The 8,065-nt window shown below is 36.0% G+C and overlaps 1 long non-coding RNA gene across 1 annotated transcript; it reads left to right on the top strand.

Moving 5' to 3' along the window:
* The first annotated feature begins 1,331 nt into the window (after positions 1 to 1,331).
* On the top strand, positions 1,332 to 5,037 carry LOC144581860 (uncharacterized). The gene is made up of 3 exons (XR_013533277.1): positions 1,332 to 1,383; positions 2,666 to 2,798; positions 4,355 to 5,037. It is a non-coding gene; the product is annotated as an uncharacterized LOC144581860 (long non-coding RNA).
* The last annotated feature ends 3,028 nt before the right edge of the window (positions 5,038 to 8,065 follow it).

The following is an 8,065-nucleotide window of genomic DNA, read 5'->3' as shown; positions in this document are numbered from 1 at the left end:
AATCATGGCAGATTTTTGTCAGTTTTTAATTAATATGTCTAATAATTACATTTCATAAGATATTCTCAAGAATATAAATAAACATTATATATAAATATAACATATATATATATTTGAGACAGGGTCTTGCTCTTCCACCTATCTCTATATATATAGTAATAAAAAAATACATATAGTAATAGGAAATATATATATATATATATATGTATACATGGAATGTCAGAAACAAAATAGAAGTAAAGCTGAAGCAATTATTAAATTGTAGACATGTATGTCTCTTCATAAACAAAAATATTACTTTTGAAAAGATACCTCAAACAGAACATTTTGAGTATAATAGTAAAAGTTGTTATCATAAGTGAATATTTTTTGAGACAAATTGTAGTTTCAGACATTGGTATTCACTCCTACTATGAAATATGAGGTTATACGCACTTCTGCTTTACTTACTTAAACTACAAATACTGATTGTTAATTAGAAAACAGATGTTATTTGCCTACTCTCTATAACTATAATGTTTAGAATTTTTTCATCTTTAATCTGTATTTTAAAAGTCACTGCTCAAAACCGGTGTTTTTCCCATAACGTTTCTATTCCTGAGTTTTTGCTTTGGTTCAGCTCTTGATTGGCTAATTTCATTACTATATATATAGTACTGATAATTTTTTATATTATTTCTTTTTAAGGTCCAGGGTACGTGTGTGGGATGTGCAGGTTTGTTACATAAGTAAACTTGTGCCATGATGGTTTGCTGCACCTATCGACCCATCACCTAAATATTAAACCCGGCATCCATTAGTAATTCTTCTTGATGCTCTCTCAGACCACAGGCCCCAGTGCGTGTTACCTCCCTCCCTGTGTCCATGCATTCTCATTGTTCAGCTCCCACTTGTGAATGAGAACATGCGGTGTCTGGTTTTCTGTTCTTATGTTAGTTGGCCGAGGGTAACAGCTCAAGGAAGATTACAGCTAAGTTGATGATCAAAAGAAAAAGGTTTGCTTTTTTTTGTTATCAAGACAAGCTTCAATATGTATTATTTCTTGGAGTATTAAAAGTCTAAATATCTGTTATCAATCCTTGCAATGAAAGAAATTTTGGGGTCATATTCTCCTTTATCTAGAACTTTGTATATACTTTTAAATAATCTTCTTTCAAAAAATCTGATTAAGGGAAAATCTAGGCCAGCCTGAGTTTGTTCTCAGTTTTATATTAGTTTAGTATTTATTTTTCTGCTTGGATTTCCATATTGTTTATTTCTTATTATATTTCAGCAGCTTCATCTCTATATATTTAGATGCCAATCATTTTGTATCTTTTTGTCCTCACAGAATGGGTATTCTTTTGATCCACAGTTTTAAAAATTTGTTTCAGGAAATTGGAGGTAAGCTTCTTCTACAGTACTATTGACTACACTTTGTGTTATTCAGTTCCTCTAAACATAATTTTTGTGAATATCAGATCTTTTAAATCTTTTATATTTTAATCATATTTAATTGTATCCTTTTCTGTTTTGTGTATGTATACATTAAGGTATTTCTCCATCTACCTAAATGTTTTGTGGTTCAATCTTTTAAAATTATTTTTAACATTTTACAGCAAAAAATCCAGCCATATACAAAGTAGAGAGGCTGGTATAATGACCCGGCCTATTTTTGAAATGTATTAATTATTTCTTTGTGATATATTTTCCATTTATAGAGTTATGAACCCCACTTGGAGTATTTAGAATTAAATATATGAGTCTAGGCCAGCTCCATGAGGGTATGAGCTGTGTGGCCACAAATCTAGGTCTTTATGCTCTGAAGGACCTCACACTTGGTTGAATGCTCTGATGTCACTGTCTTGAAATTTGTCATCGTTTTCAAAAGAGAAACTCTGGAGCCAGTCTTGATCCCCATTCACTTTGATCTCAGATTCCTTGATGCTTTTAGAGCAAACCAGTAACCCCCAAGTTAAAGTTAGTCCTATAAGATATACTGATAATTGTATTACGAGGAAATTAGAGAAGGATTTATAAGATTTGCATGTATCATCTCTTACACACACCACCTTTAATTTTCACCCATGACCTGTAAGGAAATATAAGATTAAATATATTTGCAAATTTAGATGGGGAAAGATAATACAGTTTAAATTACATTAAGTTAGGGTAAGATACTCTAGCTTACACTGGCTTTGTTGTTTACCCATGAATCTCAGCAATCATTTTCCCCCTTTTGATATCCTCTATTGAAAAGAGGGCAGCATAATTCCTAGTACATAAAATTATTAGAAGACATTGTATAAAGTATCTTGAAAAGTGCCTCACAAGTGGTCATGTATGACTTTTCTTATCTCATTTTCTTGTGTTTAGTAACTGGAAATGTTATGTGGCTTGAGTATTCTGGAGAATAAAAAGGGTAGAACTCTTCAGTAGGGTTGATCATAAAATAGATTTTGAGATGCTGTTAACAATGTGCTGTGTTAGTGATAGCAAATACTGGAAACTGGAGAGAATGGACCATATGTGATAGAGAAATGGTCTTAGTTATTTACCTGACCTTTCCATCTCCTCCTATACTCTAACCAAACACTGAAATGAGAAGCCAGAATAAGAAGCAATGTTTAGAAGTACAATAGAAAGATTGAAGTAAATGATTATAAGTAAGATTTTTTACTTACAGAAAAAAAACCTAACTAAGTTAAGCAGAAAAAGGGATCATGATTGGAAAGACATTGGGGTCTTATGTAATTCCTTCAGAGGCTAACAAGTTCGTCTGAGAAAACAGGCAGAAGTGAAGAGAGGCTTGCCAATGGGTAAGTGAAGGGCGTGTTTAAGTAGAATTTGCTGAGGATGCCATTTCTAGCACGTGTTGTCAATGCTAATGTTAGGTTCTTCTGTCAAGAAGCATTCAAGATCTCAACCATGAACTTTATCACAGTCATTACCAAAAATAATAAACTTTTAATAAAACAGATTTTTAAAAAGTTTATATCAGTTAATCTACTTGCGTGTAAGGATGCATATATTGTGAAGAAATACGTGATAGAGCACGTTGTCAAAATATAATTACATTTAATCTCAAAGTGATATAATTTAATATTCCTTTAATATGTTTATCTGTACATTATTTACAAAAAGAAGGTAATATATAATTTGAATATTAATCAAATTCACTCTGTTGTTAAGAAAAATAATTTGTGGCTTTAAAATTTGCCATTTATTACAAGGACTGAACATATAAACATATGATTACATTTTGACATTTATAATATTCTATTACATAACTCTCTAGAATTTGGGTGTCAACAGTGTAGTCTTACTGTACAGATATGTTAGAATTACTTACAAATCAAGAACAAGATAGTAATGCACTTTCCTACTGTTCCCTGTGTCAGAAAATTCTGCTGGGCATGAAAAAGAAAACTGGGGACTCAAAAGATAGGTAAAACTCTTTTGTTTATAATTTTTAGAGATAGGATCTTGCTCTGTTGCCCAGCCTAGAATGTAGTAGCACAGTAAGCTGGTGGCAGCCTTGAACTCATGGGCTCAAGTGATCTTTTAGTCTCAAACTCCTATGCGACTGAGACTACAAGTCCATGCCACCACACTTGGCTAATTTCTAAAATATTTTGTAGAGACAGGGTCTTGTTATGTTGTCCAGGCTGATCTGGAACTCCTGGGCTCAAGCAATCATCCCACATTCTGAAGTACTGGGATTGTAAGTATAAACCACTGCACCTGGCCAGGTGAAATGGCAGGGTATTGTAATTGAGTTTTTTTGAGCTGACCCCAAAACATCTCTTCTGACTGATACGACCTATATTGCATTTAATACATGCCTGGTTTATGATGGACTATGGAAAGTTGACTAATAGAAGCAACAAATGGGAAGATGTCAACATTATTACCATGTGTCAGTTATTACTGAAGGAATTCACTATTGAAAGTTATGGTCTGAGCATTACACTACTCCCATTGAAGAAAAATGTTGAGATCAGATTATGACCACATGGGTCCAAGTGGGGAGTGAAAAACCTTTAGAAATAATCCTAGCTTAAGGATTTATTTTACCCACATGAATGTAAAGACCAATCCCAAAGTATAACCAGTGACCACTGCCTTGAGCACCTTAGGGGAGATTCCTGCAAGATTTAGAGCCATAAACTTATTTAAAGTCATAAGCTTTATGGGATACTTTGCATTACCTCCCTGACATTAAACCCTGATGGCCAAACTCTAGAAGAAATATGGGTCACAACTAATAACCTCACTAGTAAAGAATGAGTATATTTGATGTGGGGTCATAAGTCAAGTGCCATTTCCAGGCACTTTGAAAATGATAATTTTATTATTAATTCAAAATTCGCAGAAACTTCTGCCACAGTAAGAATTTCAGGCCTCTGAAGTAAAGAAATTCAACACTATCCCAGCCATCTCCAAAGGAAAACACCGCAAAGGATCTGGAAGTTTAATAAAGAAATTCAACACTATCCCAGCCATCTCCAAAGGAAAACTCCGCAAAGGATCTGGGAGTTTAATAAAGAAATTCAGCACTATCCTAGCCATCTCCAAAGGAAAACACCGCAAAGGATCTGAAAGTTTAATTAAATGCTGTGGAATATACTGTAGAAACTCTGTACCAGAGGAAGAGGGACACTGCAACCAATATGCAGAATTCCCATTGTGTGCCTTGATGGCATTAGGAATGCAGTTATTGATTTTCCCTCTTGTTTCATGATGTTTGGCCAGGAGTCTAGGCTACATATTGATCACCACTTTGAGCTGGGCAGGGAATTCAGGCATCGAGAAATTTTACTCAGTATGCAGCTAACCAGATGGGCAAGTGTCAAGAATAACTCTGGTTAGTTACTCTGGTTAAATAATGTAAAATAAAAAAAGCAATGGAATGATGTCAGACTGATATTCAAAGCAGAGAAGAGAGTATCTTATTTAAGATGGTCTCTAGATTTTACCTTGCTAACCAATCAACTCAACATCTCAGCAACTGAAAGCAACACTTATTCCCAACTCATGATACACATCCATTGTGCCACCTGCTAAATTTTGCTCTGCTCTATCTGCCTCCTGTAATTCAGGCTGAGGGAAAGAGCACACCAGACCTAGAAGCATTTTACACCACTTTTGCCCATATCTCACTGGTCAAATGAAGTAACAGATTTGTAACTAATCTCAAAGTGTCAGGTAAGTACAATGGTGCCACATCCTAAAAGGGGAACTGGAATATATGAAACAGCCTTTATGATGATCATTTCTATTACAATTGTAATTTCAGTTACAATGCTGTAGGATTCAACTAAAAGAAAGATATCTTTTACTTGACATCTACTCTCTTTCTTATATTACTTGTATACAAAATGAGAGAGAAGATTGAGACAGGCTAGTCGGCTTTCTATAGAAAAATTGATTTCCCACATATGAATTCCAAGATGAATGTTCTCTTTATCGTCATTTATTCCATCTTGTTCAGAGAAGATGTACCCAAGAGCAGATACAGTTGCTCAATGAGAAAGTATATGTTTTATCTCTAAATCACCAGGAAGAAAGAAAGGATTGAATGATGAGTTACTTTCTTAAAAATGGATGTGATTTGCTACTAAGTTAGGGAGAATGCTCATTTCAGCCACAGGGTACATAGAAATATATATTATAAATATATTTTTCTTAAGAAATATATATTATAGAAAAAGTCTTGTTTATCTTAAGCATGGTGGAGAAAAAACACGGAGTATGACAGAAAGCTCAGTGAGAATATTAGTGCTGTAGAAGTTATAAAATGGAGTATAACAAAAATATCACTTCAATATTATTTAAGGAGAATGAATCATAAATCATAACATTTAACATTTTCCAAAAATAATCAACATTGATATCTCAGAAATTTAAAAAGAAAAAAATTCTTTTTCAACCAAAATATATTAATAGTTGACATAACAAAAGCATACAGATATCAAGTTATCCATTCAATGAGTTTGGTCATTGTCTGCACCTGTATAACCATTATCCAAACAAGATATAGTATATTTCCTTCCTCCTGGGGTGTTTCCTCATACCTCTTTCTAGTAAATATCCTCCTCCGTACCCAAAGGAACAAGTTACTGACTTCTATTACCACTGATTAGTATGTTTTTATATTTTCGCACCTCATCTGTGTGTATTATTTGTCTTTGGCTTCTTTAGTCAATAACACTTATTCATGTTGTTTAATGTATCAGTAGTTAGTTACCTGTACCCCTGAGTAGATTTCCATTTTACCATTATGTCACAGATTTACTTGTAGCTGGACATTTGGGTTGTCTCCACTTGGGGAACATTATGAATTAGCTGCAATGGTCATTCTCATACAAAACATTTTGTGGACTTTTTTTTTTTTTTTGAGACAGAGTCTAGCTCTATCTATCACCAGGCTGGAGTGCAGTGGCAAGATCTGGGCTCACTGCAACCTCCTCCTCCCTGCCTCAGCCTCCTGAGTAGCTGGGATTACAGACACATGCCTCCATGCCCAGCTAATTATTGCATTTTAGTAGAGATAGGGTTTTATCATGTTGATCAGGATGGTCTTGATATCCTGACCTCCTGATCTGCCCTCCTTGGCCTCCCAAAGTGCTGGGATTGCAGGCGAGAGCCTCCGCGCTTGGCCTGTGGACACATCTTTTATCTTATCATGGAAATATATTTAGAATGGAATTGCTAGATCATCATACAGCTGCATATTTATCATTATAAGAATACTGTTTTCTTCCCTACCTTCAAAAATAGGCTCACAAATTCCACATCAATGTATATATTTTGTTTTCATAGAGTTCTCTTAAAAGAAAAAGAGCAGGTCAGGCGCGGTGGCTCAAGCCTGTAATCCCAGCACTTTGGGAGGCCGAGACGGGTGGATCACGAGGTCAAGAGATCAAGACCATCTTGGTCAACATGGAGAAACCCCGTCTCTACCAAAAATACAAAAAACTTAGCTGGCATGATGGGGTGTGCCTGTAATCGCAGCTAGTCAGGAGGCTGAGGCAGGAGAATTGCCTGAACCCAGGAGGCGGAGGTTGCGGTGAGCCAAGATGGCACCATTGCACTCCAGTCTGGGTAACAAGAGAGAAACTCTGTCTCAAAAAGAAAAGCAGTCCCAGCTACTTGAGGGACTAAAGCAGGAGAATTGTTTGAACCCAGAAGGTGGAGGTTGCAGTGAACCAAGATCATGCCACTATACTCCAGCCTGGGTGTCAAAGTGAGATTTTGTCTCAAAAAAAATTGCAAAAGATGTATACTATCTGAAGAGAAACCAGAGTACAGAAAACCAAATACCACATGTTCCCACGTGTAAGTGGGAGTGGAACAATGAGAACACATGGACACAGGGAGGGGAACAACACACACCACAGCCTGTTATAGGGTGGCGGGCAAGGGGAGGGAGAGCATTAGAACAAATACTTAGTGCACGCAGGGCTTAAAACCTGGATGGTGGGTTGATTTGATGGGTGCAACAAACCATCATGGCACATGTATACCTATCTAACAAACCGGCGCATTCTGCACATGTATCCTGGAACTTAAAGTAAAAATTAAAAAAAAAAGAACAATGAATATTAAAAGGAACCCCTCCCCCAGAAACATAGGTTATTGAGTTTCTACCTTTATAATGAGGTGGAAAGAGACTAGAGGAACATTCCATGTAGCCCATTTCTGGGGACAATACATGAGAGTCATCTGGTCTGAAAAGGGGGAAGCACTTAATGGAATTTGTCTTTAGTGGAAGTTATTAGGGCTGGAGATAGAAAAGGTTTGTACTTTTTGGGGATGGATCTCATGGGAAGAATCACAGCCAGGGGCAAAACACAGGGGCACAAAATTAAACCGATGCCTGTCGACTGTTGCAAACTTGCCCAACCCATGGCCTGCGGGCTGCAATGTGGCCCAGGATGGCTTGGAAACTGGCCCAACACAAATTTGTAAACTTTCTTAAAACATGCTAAAGTTTTTTTGGCGATTTTTAAAAAAGCTCATCAGTTATTGTTTGTGTATTTGTTGTGTGATCCAAGACAATTCTTCTTCCAATTTGGCCCTG

The sequence above is a fragment of the Callithrix jacchus genome, chromosome 3 (genome assembly GCF_049354715.1).
Source record: "Callithrix jacchus isolate 240 chromosome 3, calJac240_pri, whole genome shotgun sequence".
Lineage (NCBI taxonomy): Eukaryota > Metazoa > Chordata > Mammalia > Primates > Cebidae > Callithrix > Callithrix jacchus.
The sequence above is the reverse complement of the archived record's forward strand: the minus strand, read 5'-3'. Positions and strand labels throughout refer to the sequence as shown.